Source organism: Pan troglodytes, chromosome 7, assembly GCF_028858775.2.
Source record: "Pan troglodytes isolate AG18354 chromosome 7, NHGRI_mPanTro3-v2.0_pri, whole genome shotgun sequence".
NCBI lineage: Eukaryota > Metazoa > Chordata > Mammalia > Primates > Hominidae > Pan > Pan troglodytes.
The window spans coordinates 133,301,086-133,316,361 of record NC_072405.2 but is presented as its reverse complement, the minus strand read 5'-3'; the positions used below and the strand labels follow the sequence as shown (position 1 = coordinate 133,316,361).

At 44.5% G+C, this 15,276-nt stretch overlaps 1 protein-coding gene across 8 annotated transcripts in view; it reads right to left on the bottom strand.

The window, feature by feature from the left end:
- Positions 1-4,862: 4,862 nt before the first annotated feature.
- The window catches only part of ZHX2 (zinc fingers and homeoboxes 2), a 195,815-nt gene continuing 185,401 nt past the window's right edge, over positions 4,863-15,276 (bottom strand). For all 8 annotated transcript variants that reach the window (XM_063816537.1, XM_009455850.5, XM_063816538.1 and 5 more), the window contains one exon: positions 4,863-6,130. The gene's annotated coding sequence lies outside the window, so the exon portion shown is untranslated. The remainder of the gene's footprint in view (positions 6,131-15,276) is intronic.

Genomic DNA, 15,276 nt, shown 5'->3' with positions numbered 1-15,276 from the left:
GATCCGACTTCCTCCTGGCTGCCCTTCTAACACAAACTTCCTATCCAGGGATGGAAAGGCACAGGTTTCACACTGCTTGGGTTGATGTCACTCCCTGCTTAGAGCGGTGGGAGGGGAATGGACATTTGTAGAGCTCTTATTGTGTGTTGAGTATTTTGCTCCCATGCACTCAGTTAAACCTCACACCAAACCTATTACGTGAGTATAATCATCTCCAGGTCTCAGATGAGGAACCAGGGCTCCAACAAAAGCTAAGTAACTCCCACAAGATCACCTAACTGGTCAGCAGTAGAACTGTGATTCAAACTCAGGCTGTTTGACTGCAGAGCTGGCAGTCTTCATCCATCCATCCATCATCCGTCTATTCATAATCTATCCATCATCTACCCATCTATTATCCATCCATTCACCCATCCATCCATTAACAAATATTTATGGAGCAACTACTTTGTGCCAGATGCAGTGCTAGGCACAGGGGATACAGTGAGGAAACAAGATAGATACAGTCCTTATTCTCATGGAGCTTGCAATATAGTGGGATGAAGAAGGCAAAAAACAAACAGATACATGATGATATGTTGTGAAAAGCAAGATGGAAGATAATGAAGCATGGTTAGAGAAAAGCATGAAGGGTAGGCAGGGTCAGGGCTAGAGTGAGGCACATGAGGCACCTAGGATGAGAAATCTTGGCAGGCACCCACTTTCAGGCTTCTGCAAGTGCAGGGTTTGTCACCTGCATGACCTTTCTGCCTTAAACTTTGCACCCTTAGGTGCGTTCCTTGACTCACCCTAGTCCTACCTCTGCAGACAGGGGGTCATGGAGGGCAGGTGACACTTGAGCAGAGATCATAACAGAGAGATCAGGTGCTCTTAGAATGGACCAGGTGGAGTGTGGCATCTGGAGTGTGAGCTTCGAGAGGGACTGAGAAGAGTTCATTAGGGAGAAGACATCCTTGCATCCTGCCTATGCCACAGACTGGAGGAGTGCAGGGGACTGAGAAAGAATGAGGAAGTGGTGAGGGAGGTCTGAGGATAGATGTTGATGGAAGGTATCTCCAAGGCAACTGGAGCTCACAGTCAATGGCTGCTGCAGGATTGCAAGGCTTCTAGTCAAGGACAAGAACTCTCCAACAACACAACTGTGCTAGATGCTGATATTCATAAAAAGGGGGAGGGAGTCTGTCCAATCCCTATAATTTTAATTTGGGTCAATCCATCCATGCATTATGCACCCAGGAATAACAATGGCAACCCTGAGAATTTAATAGATACGAGGAACTGTTCTAAATGCTTTCCCTATACTGACTCATGGTACCTGCCACGATATGAATAGACACAATCATTATCTCATTTTACAGGTGAGTGAACTGAGACACAGAGCGAATAAGTGACTTGCCCAAGGTCATACAGCTAGTAAGTGGCAGAGCTGAGATTTGACCTCAGGCAGCGTGACTCGAGCCTGTGCACTTAGTTGCCTTACCTTCTGCTTCTTGATGTCACTGGAACTCAAGAGGAATAAAGACATACCTGGGCCCACTTCGCTCATGGCAGAAGGCTGAAACTCACCTGTTGTCATCCTTTTGACTCAATGTGGACTTGGGGCCCTTTGCTCAAGACCTCTTTCTTTGTCTCCCATTTCTCATCTAGTGGGTCTGACACTCCAAATAAGCCCTCTTTAGATGTGATCTTGCACTCACCTGCCAGTCCTTCCATTCTATCTACTCCAGGACCCTCCCCTCTGTGATTCAGCCCCTGCAGCCCCTGGGAGCACCAGTCAGGGAGACTGAGGCTTCAAGACTATATTGGTCATGATTTTTGGTTTTAAGTTACAAAAACCCTAGTAAACCAGCTGAAAACATAAATAGTTCATTCTGGGCTCATGTAACTGGGGAGGGTGGAGGTAAACCTGACCTTAGATTGCTCTATCCTTGATATCCACTCTCTCCTTCTTCCTTTCATATACACAGCCCCTTCTCTGTTGGTTCTTGGCCACCTATCCAGAGCCTACATCCCCAACTTTCTTTCCATTGAGGTGTCACCATGTCTAGGTTTTGGCCAATAGGATAGGAACTGAAGTGACCAGTTTCTGTTTCATGACCTTAAAACTGAAGTTATTGCTCTCCTGTTTCTCAAGGGCTGGAATGTAGAAGTGGACTTTTGGCCACGTGGATGAGGAATTGAAGCAGTCAGTTCTGATCTAGAGATGGAAGGCGCCTGCTGAGGACAGCAGGGCTGCTTGGCACCCTGGGTCCCTGAATGGCTCTGTGGAGCACTGCCTGATGGCCCACCCTGGACTGTTGCCTGAGACAGAAATAAACTTCTATCTTGTTTCAAACACTGCATTTTGGTGTTTCCTTGTTCAAGCAACTTATCTACTATGCCATATTCCAACAACTGTAATACTAGCAAATATTTGCTTTTCTCACTGAGTTTTTATGTTTTGTAGAGAGACATCCTCCCCATGGCAGAGAAAATAGCTGCACTCAGCCCCAGGCCCACATCTTTCCTTTTTTTTTTTTTTTTTTTGAGATGGAGTCTCACTCTGTTGCCCAGGTTGGAGTGCAGTGGCGCGATCTTGGCTCACTGCAAGCTCCACCTCCCGTGTTCACACCATTCTCCTGCCTCAGCCTCCTGAGTAGCTGGGACTAAGGTGCCCGCCACCCCGCCCAGCTAATTTTGTATTTGTATTTTTTAGTAGAGACGGCGTTTCACCATGTTAGCCAGGATGGTCTTGATCTCCTGATCTTGTGATCCACCCGTCTCAGCCTCCCAAAGTGTTGGGATTACAGGCATGAGCCACTGCACCTGGCCTGGCCCACATCTTCTTAATTTAGCTACCTAAGCAGAAAGAATGAGCTTTTTTTCTCTTTACAGCCATCTCTCAAGAAGAGGCTTGGTTGGCCCTGCTTGGCCCACATGCCATCACTAGGGGCAGGGGACAGGAACTATGATTGTCTAGGCTTGGATCATGTTGCTTGAGCAGGTCTGTCAATAGTCACAGCACAGCCTCATGGAATGGGGAGGGCAGTTCCCATAGAAAAGAGGCTGCTTTTACCAGAAGCAGCAGGTAAGGGACACATAATAGGCAAAATTAGTAGGCTCCCATGACAACCGCTTAGTATCTGCATGATCTTGGGCTTGTTACAAAACCTAAGCCTCAGTTTCCTCATTTGCAAAATGGGGGCACCTATCTCACAGGGTTGTAAAGATAAAATAAGAAAATGTATGTAAGGCACTCAGCACAAAGCCCAACCCATAATAAGTGCTCAATAAAAAAGATAGCGATGATTTTTACTTTTATTTATTTATTTTTGAGATGGAGTCTTGCTCTGTTGCCCAGGCTGAAGTGCAGTGGAGTGATCTTGGGTCACTGCAACCTCCACCTCCTGGGTTCAAGTGATTCTTGTGCCTCAGCCCCAGTAGCTGGGATTATAGGCACATACCACCACACCCAACTAATTTTTGTATTTTTAGTAGAGACAGGGTTTCACCATGTTGGTCAGCCTGGTCTCGAACTCCTGGCCTCAAGTGATCCGCCCGCCTCGGCCTCCCAAATTGCTGGGATTACAGGTGTGAGCCACTGTACCTGGCCTATTTTTATTTTTGAATCGCTGTCTACATTCAACTTTGCTGAGTGGTAAAGAGAATTAGCGGAATTTTGGAGAGGTGTAAAGTTATGGAAAATCTATGGCCCCTGCTCTCAGCTTGGGGGAATTGACGAGCTGACCAAATGAATCCGAGAGCTGTGTGGTGAGGGCTATGTGCAGAGAGGGTGTCATGGGAGCCCACAGGATGGGGGACTGAGGGAATCCCCCAGAGAAGGCCAGGCCCTTTTGAATCTTGAATTTTTCAGTGTTTCCTGTATTTTGGGAAGTGGGTCTTTCCCGTTATCTGTAGAATAAACACATGCTAAGTTTAGATAGACTGGCCAAAAGTCTGTAAGTTCCCGTAAAAATGAAGCATCTAGACCAGAGGTTCCCAAGGTGAGGAACTTGTTAGCAATGCACATTCTCGGTTCCCACCCCAGACATGCCGATCAGACAGTCTAACCAACCTTCCAGGTGATGCTGGTGCCCACTCATGTTTGAGAACCACTGGTCTAGACGAGTGTCAGGTGTGAAGAGTGAGGGACTCTTTAAACCTCACCAGGGCAGAGATACTTAAAAGCCACCTTCTCAGAGAAATGGCAGTGCCCCAGCTACCACTCACCAGCAGCCCAGGGAGGGGGAGTGACTTAGCTCAGGTCATCCAAGGGCGAGCCTGTGCACAGAGGGGCTTCTCATTCCCACTCTGAAGCTCTTCTCTTGACTATTTTATGAATCTATTTGTGAGACCTGGGAGAAGGAAGGGCCTATAACTTCCTTCTCTGTGTCAATGAGATCTGCTGAAGATTCCTACAACACTTACATCCAGTTTTTTTTCGGGGAGGGGGGAGGGAGGGGACAAAGTTTCACTCTTGCTGCCCAGGCTGGAGTGCAGTGGCGCCATCTTGGCTCACTGCAACCTCCGCCTCCTAGGTTCAAGCGATTCTCCAGCCTCCTGAGTAGCTGGGACTACAGGTGCACACCACCACACTCAGCTAATCTTTGTATTTTTAGTAGAAATGGGGTTTCACTATGTTGGCCAGGCTGGTCTCGAACTCCTGACCTCAGGTGATCCACCCGCCTTGGCCTCCCAAAGTGCTGGGATTACAGCGTGAGCCACTGCGCTGGGCCTACATCCCATTTTTAAAGTCCAGTTTGCGATGTCAGATCCCTCCAAGATGGAAAATGAATTTGAAACGGGAGGTATCCAAGTCAGAACCCTTACACCAAGCCCTCGGGAGCCAGACGACAATAAAGAAGGCGAAGTAGAGGAAAAGGTTATAAAAATGTTTAGTCTTTGCTTTATTGAGTTACAACAAATGAGCAACAAGTTAGAAAAATTGGTTTTATTCAAACTTCCTAGCGTTTGACTTGTGTGGTGTACTCAAATGGGGGGCAGTGTGGGAGGGGGAGGGATTGCAACCAGAATTCATACTGCAACACGTACACCAGATATGTCTCTTGGTTTTCCTTCTTTTAAAAGTTAGGACTAACTGAAAAAGTGCACTCAGGTATCTAAAATTGTCCCAAAACAAACACACACACAAACAAAAAAAATCAATTCATGGTGAGGCTTTGAGCTAAAATCTTGTCAAATACCACACCGAGAAAAGGCAGTGAAGAAGAGAAATGAAAACCAAAGCCATTCACCTCTGTACCCTCCAGATAGGAAGATCTTATTGTTGTTGTTTTAATGTCGCAATAGTACTGATCATGCTAACAGAGGCGGGAGCCTCTTCTGCTGGTATTTAGAAAGGTGCTTAAAGAAGTCAGCCACCTGCTACCCAGTTCTCCCAGGGCTGGCTGGGCACAGCCTGGCCCAAGAGGCCGAGCAGTTGAGAAGCCAGATCCCCTCTTGGCAGTTCAGAAAGCCTTGTGTGGGGCTAAGGCAGGGACCCCCAAAAAGGCAGCCAGTGGAAGAACTGGAAAGGAATTTGATTTGGAAGATCTGCCGTCTGTCACCTCTCTCCAAGTTGAGACAGGGGCCTGGATTTCAGCCCTTCCTGCCGAGAAATCTCCCAAATTTCAACCTACCTTTAAAAATAAAGTCTCCCTACTTAAAATCCAGTAGATATCATGGCACTAATACTAACACCCCTTTCCCCAAATTAATAAAACAAAAATAAAAAAAGAAAAAGAGAAAAGAGAAAAGCAAGGTGGTTAGCCCTCCCTCCTGAAAAAAACCTTACAATGGTAGTGCTGGAAAAGGAAGTTGCCCTTGATTAAAAAGGTAACAAAATTCCCACATTGTACAAATCGGTTCCAGTATAGCAAGAGGTGAGGGCTAGGGCAGAGGAGCAAACTATGTACAAGGACCCATTGAAAACGCAGTAGTAGGACTTTGGCACTATGAACAATTCCCACCGGTCCTCTGGGAGGTGCGTCTGAGAGTCGCTGGGCTTCCCGCACCCTCCAGGCACACGCGAGCTAAGTAGTTCCACTTGGAGTCACTGGCAAGGGTGGCCCATGGCTGGGGAGAGACCATCTCTTCTTTCTTCAAAGACGGAGCATCCCGTTGATCAGCACAGCAGTTCTAACAGACTTCCCTAGAAGACACAAAACCACAGAGTCAAGATGTCAGGCAAATGGCCATTGTTCCCTGGGGGGAAGGCATCATGGTTTGCTTCTTCCTGGCTCTCCTGGGTTGGGGTGGGGGCCTTCCAAAGTCATCCTGGGGCTTGGAAGAGAGACACATGCCCTTCACGTACGGGGCCTGTTGTAAAGAAACGAGTGTGTTTTCTGAGCACAGTCCGCCATAATAGGAAAAGCCTCCAGAATCAGGCCTTTGAAAACAGAGTGACTTTCTGGGCAAGTGAAGGTGGTGGCCTGTGATTCTTTTCATCCTTACAAGACCCTTTTATTATTCCTAGAAAGTCAACCAGTCCCAGTGGCTCCTAAAAGGCCCTGGAGTCAGACAAATCTGGATTTGGGTCCTAACTTCTCCCCTTAGTGGCTGCAGGGCTGTACCTATAGGACTTGATCACTCTAGGGCTTAGTTTTTGCTTCTGTATAACAGGGATGACACTAGCACCCACCTTAGAAAGTTGCTGCGATGATGCCATGCGTTGATGTACACAACAGTATTTGGACTAGTGCCTGGCACATGGTAAATATTGTAGATACTTCTGCTGTTTTTATTAGATGGAGCCTTTTCCAAACGTGGTAGGATATAGAAGAGTGATAAGATGAGGCATTGTAAATGTGTTTTTATTTAATGTTTGTATGAATTCTAAGAGGTGTAAATATTATTATTATTCTTATTTTACAGTTGAGGAAACTGAACATATAGGGGCCTAATAAGTTTCCCAAGATCACACAGCTAGTAAGTGGCAGAGCCAAGATTCAAACCCAGGTAATCTCTAGAGTCTGTGCACTTAATAAACAGAATTATTAAGAATCAGTAGGAAGAAATGTTTAATTCTTATACCCTTGGAAGTAATGAAAATAGTCCAAGGACCTTGTTATAGGTGGAATGGTGTCCCCCCAAAAGTATATATTGAAGTCCTGATTCTCAGTACTTCAGAATGTTACCCTATTAGAAATGCCTTTAGAGAGGTAATACAGTTAAATCAAGTGAGAATGAGGCCATCAGGGTGGACTCTAATCCAACATGACTAGTGTCCTTACAGAAGGGGGAAATTTGGACACAGAGACAGATGTGCATAGAGGGAAGATGTGAAGACTCACACACAGGGAAGAGACCATGCGATGATTGAGGCAGATATTGGGCTGACGCATCCACAAGCTAAGGAATGCAAAAGACTGTCGGCAGACACCAGAAGCTGGGAGATGGGCACAGAACAGACTCCCGCACAGCCCTCAGAAGGAAGCAACCATCACAGACTCCCTGATTTTTGTCTTCTGGCCTGCAGAACTGTGAAACAATAAAATTCTATTGTTTTGAGCCATCCAGTTTGCAATACTTTGTGGTAGGTAGAGGAAATGGGGACAGGTCTCCATCATTACTTTTGTCTCCTCCCAAGATCTAGAGATCCTGGGAAAGGGATCCAAGCAAGGCTCAGGTCTCTAGAGGACACAGCCAGTATTCCATGACAGGCTAGAAGTTTTTCAGATCTGTAGATTCTCGGAGCCACTGGCCTTTTCTTTGCCTCCCTCCTGGTAAGGCTGTTTGGCTGAGAAGGCCCTGAGAAGGGTTTTTTTTTTTTTTTTTTTTTTTTTTGTACAGGGGCCAACAGCAAGGAGAGTGGACTTCTCAGCCAGAGGCATCAGCTGATCATCGATAATGCCATTCATGCCTAACGTCTGGATGTTAAATGCACCCACATTCCCTAGATGCTCCTGGGAGTAAGATTGAATATTGGAGTTAAGAAACCAATTTATAAAAGAAAAGTCTGCAGATAAAACCAGATTCCAGGGGTGTCCTTAGAATGTGGACTACCTAAAAGTCATCCAGCCAAAGTCACCAAGTTGTAAACACTGCAGGGATCCTTATAGGTGATGTTGTCAAGATCACTCATTTCACCACGAAAAAAAAAAAAAAAGGAAGCTCAGGAGGAAAAGTGTTTTCTCTTAGGCCACGGCCTGCTCAGTGGCATGCTCAAAAACAAGAATGATCATGACTCTCCCTCCAACAGTGAGAGTAGCTAGTTTCTCACACCAGGCCCCATGCTAAGTGGTAATACGGCTCATCTCATCTACTCCTTACAGTGACTGGCAGGTGATTGGTAGACCCACTTCATAGCGAAGAAATGGAGGCTTAGAGAGATTAAATGTTGTGCTTCACATTAGGTAACCAGTGAGTGGTGGAGCCCGACTCCACCTTGGCCAGTCCAACTTCAGAGCCTCCTGATTCTTAATTGCTCCTCCCTGTACCTATTTTGGGTCCAGGTCATGCACAGCCTCTCCATGCACAGAGCTAGGTAGCAATTGAAGAGAGCATGGTGGCTTCAAAGGTAGGGGGCTGGGGCACCCAGTGAGGACCACGAGCCTTATTGCTGATCCCAGGCAGAGCCACATGCACTCCCTGGGTTGGCACAGTAGCCCACGGTCAGCCTCTGCCGGTGCTTTCCAAGAAACAGGGTTTTCCCCAGCAAATGGGGACTTCCACCACCTTTGGGAGGGAGGCTGCCACTGATTGGATGTCCCCCTGAACACTTCCAGATCCTAGGAGACAAGGCCCAAGGCGGGAAGACAGCTACCGATGTTCTTTCTCCCAATCCGGCTAAAGAACGTTGGGTCAGCACAGGACTGCAGGATGGGGTGGAAAGAGCTGTGGAGTTGGAGAAAGCTGGGATCCAGGATCTGCCACTTCCTGGCTACGTGCTGAGGTTGGTTACTTAACCTCCCAGAGTCTCACTTCCATTGCACAGAGCCCATGGGCTGCTGGCAGGGTTACAGACAGGGTGCAAAGCAAGCAGGCTGACCCCGCCATCCGCTCCCTGTGGAGTCTGGCCCATGCAGCATACTCAACAGGCATTTGTCAATGAATGGAAAATGGAAAGTGAGCATAGTGCTGTCAGAGGAGTGGCTGTGACCCAAGGGTGGTGACAAAGTCCACATTTCAGGATTGCTGTTCTATAGAGCATTGCAGTGCTTTGGGCTGTATGGCTCTTGCTAACTCCCCTGGGCTTCTCTCAGAGTCCTATTACCTGGTCAGAGACAGTCACCCAGCAAAGGGCCAGTGCCTCATCCTAGAGTACCTCTCAGAGCCCTGGAGGATGCTGCAAGGCCATCGGGCAGGCATTTCCTTATGGCCTCTGGGACATTTCTACCACGTGATGTCCAGGCTCTCGGTGAACACGTCCCAGGACGGGAACCCACTGCCTCCCACCCTCCCTTTCTGTCTTGGGGAAAACCTGGAATGTTAAGAAGTACTAATTCTTTAGCAAAATCTGCTTCTCTGTTACTTTCCTCATTGGAGAAACAAAAACATTAGAATTGTTTTCCCATGTGACAGCTTTCGTTTCTGTTTCTCTTTAATTTTCCCAGGAGAACGTTCCCTAGGGCCCTAGGGACTTGGGAGTGAGTAACACTGCACTCCAGGAGAAAGGAAAACAAACACTGAGAGAGTGATTGATTATCTCTCCATAACATTTTTTTTGAGAGGTGTAGCAAGGTTTATTGCTCATTTGCCAAGTGCCTGTTATCTGCTAAACATTTTGTTCCATTGTCATCTGGCTTCTATTTTTGTTACGGACAAACCTGTCAGTTTAACTGTAGTTTCTCTGTAGGTAACGTCTTTTCTTTCTGGTTGCATTTTTTCCCTCTTTGCCCTAGCTTTATTGACGTATAACTCGTTTGCAGAAAGCCGCACATAATGGATGTAATTTAGTGAGTTTGGGCATATGCATACACTCATGTTACTGTCACTACAATCCAGTAACAAACATAAAGTTTGCTTGTGTCTATTTTTGGGGGGGGCAGTGGGGAGGTAAGGATATAACATGAGATCTGCCCTCTGAACACATTTTGAAGTAAATATCTTCCTATTAACTACAGGCACTATGTTGTACAACATACTTCCAGAAGTTACTCATCTGTATAACTGCAACTTTACACCCATTGTATGAAAATTCCCCACATCCCCCTGCCCCATCCCCTGGTCAACATCACTCCACTGTCTATTTCTGTACTGCTCCATAATATTTCTCTCTCTTTTTTTTTTTTTCTGAGACAGAGTCTTGCTCTGTCACCCAGGCTGGAGTGCAGTGGCATGATCTTGGCTCACTGCAATCACCACCTCCTGGGCTCAAGCAATTCTCATGCCTCAGCCTCCCGAATGGCTGGAACTACAGGTGTGTGCCACCACACCCGGCTCTAATTTTTGTATTTTTAGTACAGGTGGGATTTCACTATGTTCGCCAGGCTGGTCTTGAACTCTTGGCCTCAAGTGATCCACCTGACTTGGCCTCCCAAAATGCTGAGATTACATGCATGAGCCACTGTGTCTGGTCTGCTTCATAATATTTCTTTTTCTTTCTTTTTTTTTTTCCAAGACGGAGTCTTGCTCTTGCTGCATAGGCTGGAGTTCACTGGTGCAATCTCGGCTCACTGCAACCTCTGCCTCCCAGGTTCAAGTGATTCTCCTGCCTCAGCCTCCCAAGTAGCTGGGATTATAGGCGCTCACCACCATGCCTGGCTAATTTTTGTATTTTTAGTAGAGACGAGGTTTCACCATGTTGGCCAGGCTGGTCTTGAACTTGTGACCTCAGGTAACCCACCCGCCTTGGCCTCCCAAAGTGCTGCGATTACAGGCATGAGCCACCGTGCCTGGCCTGCCTCATAATATTTGAGTTCAAACTTTCATTTCTTTTATTGAGGGTAGGGGGCACAGTCTGATTTTTAACTAGAATTTAAAAAGGGGAAATGTGTTGGCCTGGAGGAAGATTAAGCAACTTCCCAGTGGATGACAAAAACTCCGTGCCATCCCAAATTGTCTGTACACCAGGCTTGAGTCAGTTTTGGCCACATCCTGCCAAAGCTCTCCTTCCCTGCGTGGTTTGAGGGGCCTCTAGGGTTGGGGAACTTGCTGAGACCCACAGGCCAGGTATATATTCCTCAAGCTGCTTGCAGGGAGGCTCAGAGACAGTAGGAATGCCTTTCCTGCTCCTGGCCTATCAGTGCATATTGGCCAGGGGAATTTAATAGAACCAGAGCAAATGGAACTGTATTTTAAACTCACTGGGCAGATTCCCCAAAGTGCTTACATGTGTGGGTGTAGGGGTGGATTTGAATTCCAGCTCCACCACTTTTTACCTCAAAGACTTGCATGAGCTACCTTTCTGCACCGCCTTCTCATCAGCCCTAAATAAAGAAACTAACATGAAGCCCTGCCCAAGGAGAGTCTGAGCTCAGACTCGCCTAACCCTGCCCCCACCTGATGGTTTGTCTCTACCTGCCCTGGTAGCTGAAGAAAAAAGACATAATCTTTTGGAAGTTCTGTGGTCCTGTCCATTGCCTAAGAAACCCGAGTACTCATCCTGGCCAATGTAGGGCAGAATTATATCCCCTTGTACTACTGCAGCTGGCGCTTTCCTGAAAGCACCACCTCCCAGCTGGAGGCCAACCAACTCAAGCCATTACAGCAACTCATAACAGAACAACCTTGCTTCAAAGGAGCAAACAACAGCTAATGCCACTGCCTGCAACATCCTGGCTAACCAGAGGTCCTGAGTCTGTCCATGTGGCAATTTTACTGCTGGTGTAACCAGCATTTGAGAAAACCACTGCACTAAACAAAACTACAACCAAGGACTCCCAGAGTCCACTTCACTCCCATGCCACCTCCACTGGAGCAGGTGCTGGTATCCAAGACTGGGAGACCTGAAGATGGATCACATCACAGGACTCTTTACAGACATTCCCCAGCACCAGCCTGGAGCCCAGCAGCCCCACTGGGTGGCTAGACCCAGAAGGGCAATAATAACCACTGCAGTCTGGCTCTCAGGAAGCCCCATCCCTAGAGAAAGGGGGAGAGCAACACATCAAGGGATTACCCCATGAGACAAAAGAACCTGAACAGCAGCCCTTGAGTTCCAGATGTTTCCACTGAAACAGTCTACCTAAATGAGAAGGAAACAGAAAAGTAATTCTGGTAATATGATAAAACAAGGTTCTAAAACACTCCCATAAGATCACACTAGCTCTCTAGCAATGGACTCAAACCAAGATGAAATCTGAATTGCCAGAAAAAGAATTCAGAAGGTTCATTATTCAGCTACTCAAGGAGGCACCAGGAAAAGGTGAAAACCAATTTAAAGACATTGAAACAACAATACAGGATATGGATGAAGTCTCTAGAGAAACAGATATCATAAAGAAAAGACAGTCACAACTTCTGGAAATGAAAGACACATTTAGAGAAATGCAAAATACACTGGAAAGTTTTAACAACAGGATCAAACAAGTAGAAGAAATAGCTTTAGAGCTTGAAGACAAGGCTTTTGAATTAACCCAACCTGACAGAGACAAAAACTAATTAAAAAAAATGAACAAAGCCTCCAAGAAATTTGGGATTATGTGAAATGACCAAACATGAGAATAATGGTGTTTCTGAGGAAGAAGAGAAATCTTAAAGTCTAGAAAATTTATTTGAGGGAATAATCAAGGAAAACTTCCCTGGTCTTGCTAGAGATCTAGATATCCAAATACAAAAAGCTCAAAGAACACCCAGGAAATTGATCGCAAAAAGATCATCACCTAGGCACATGGTCATCAGGTTATCTAAAGTCAAGATGAAGGAAAGAATCTTAAGACCTGTGAGGCAAAAGCATCAGGTAACCTATAAAGGAAAACCTATCAGATTCACAGCAGATTTCTCAGCAGAAACCCTGCAAGCCAGAAGTGACTGGGATCCCATCTTTAGCCTCCTTAAACAAAATAATTACCAGTGAAGAATTTTGTATCCAGTGAAACTAAGTTTCATAAATGAAGGAGATATAAAGTCTTTTTCAGACAAACAAATGCTGAGAGAATTCACCACTACCAAACCAGTGCTACAAGAAATGCTAAAAGGAGTCCTAAACCTTAAAACAAAACCCCAAAATACACTAAAATAGAACCTTCTTAAAGCATAAATCTCATTGGACCTATGAAACAGTAACACAGTGAAAAAAAAAACCAAGGTATTCATGCAACAACTAGAATGTGAATAGAACAGTACCTCACATCTCAATGCTAACACTGAATGTAAATGGCCTAAAGGCTCCGTTTAAAATATACTGAATAGCAGAATGGATAAAAATCTACAAACCAAGTATCTGCTGTCTTCAAGAGACTCACGTAACACATAAGGATTCACATAAACTTAAGGTAAAGGAGTGGAAAAAGATATTCCATGCAAATGGAAACCAAAAGTGGGCAGGACTAGCTATTCTTATAGCAGACAAAACAGACTTTAAAGCAACAACAGTTAAAAAAGACAAAGAGGGACATTATATAATGATAAAAGAAGTAGTTCAATACGAAAATATTACAATCCTAAATGTATGTGCACATAGTACTAGAGCTCCCAAATTTATAAAACAATTACTACTAGATCTAAGAAATGAGATAGACAGCAACTCAATAATAGTGGGGACTTCAACACTACACTGACAGCACTAGACAGGTCATCAAGATGGAAAGCCAACAAAGAAACAACAGACGCAAACTACACTGTAGAACAAATGGGCTTAACAGATATTTTCCGAATGTTCTACTCAACAACTGCAGAATATACATTATTTTCATCAGCACATGGAACATTCTCCAAGACAGACCATATGATAGGCCACAAAACAAGTCTTAATAAATTTAAGAAAATTGAAATTATATCAAGTACTCTCTCAGACCACAGTGGAATAAAATTGGAAATTAACTCCAAAAGGAACAGTCAAAATTATACAAATACGTGGAAGTTAAATGATACGCTCTTGAATGATCCTTGGGTCAACAATGAAATCAAGATGGAAATTAAAAAATTATTTGAACTGAACAATAATAGTGATGCAACTGATCAAAACCTCTGGGATACAGCAAAAGCAGTGCCAAGAGGAAAGTTCATAGCATTAAGTGTCTACAATCAAAAAGTCTAAGAGCACAAATAAACAGCCTAAACTCACACCTCAAGAAACTAGAGAAACAAGAACAAACCAAACCCAAACCCAGCAGAAGAAAAGAAATAACAAAGATTAGAGCAGAACCAGATGAAATTAAAAGAAAAAAACAACTCAAAAGATAAATGAAACAAAAAGCTGGTTCTTTGAAAAGATAAACAAAATTGATAGACCACTTGTGAGATTAACCAAAAAAAAAAAAAAAAAAGAAGAGAGAAGATTCAAATAAACTCAATTAGAAACAAAAATAGGAGATATTACAACCAATACCATAGAAATACAAAAGATATTCAAGGCTTCTATGAACACCTTTATGAGCATAAACTAGAAAACCTAGAGGAGATAAATAATCCTGGAAATATACAACCTTCCTAGATTAAACCCAGAAGAAACAGAAACTCTTAACAGACAAATAACAAGTAGCAAGACTGAAAGAGTAATAAAAAAATTGCCAACAAAAAAAAGTCCAGGACCAGGTGGATTCACAGCTGAATTCTATCAGACATTCAAAAAAAGAATTGATACCAATCCTACTGAAACTATTGCAAAAGATAAAGAAGGAATCCTCCCTAAATCCTTCTACGAAGCCAGTATCACCTAATACCAAAATCAGGAAAGGATGTAACAAAAGAAAAATAAAACTACAGACCAATATCCCTGATGGACATAGATGCAAAAATCCTTAACAAAATACTAGCTAACTGAATTCAAAAGCATACCAAAGAGATAATCCACCATGATCAAGGGGGTTTTATACCAGGGATGCAGGACTGGTTTAACATACACAAGTCAAATGTGATACACCACATTAAAAAAAAGTGAAAACAAAAATCATATGATCATCTCAATAGATGCAGAAAAAGCATTTGACAAAATCCAGCATCCCTATATGATTAAAACCCTCAGCAAAACTGGCATAGAAGGGACACACCTTGAGGTAATAAAAGTCATCTATGATAAACCCACAGCCAACATTACATTAAATGGGGAAAAGTTGAAAGTAGTTCCCCTGAAAACCGGAACAAGACAAAGATGTCCACTTTCCCCACTTTTATTCAACACAATACCAGAAGTCCTAGCCAGAGCAATCAGACAAGAGAAAGAAATAAACGGCATACAAATTGAGGAAGTCAGAC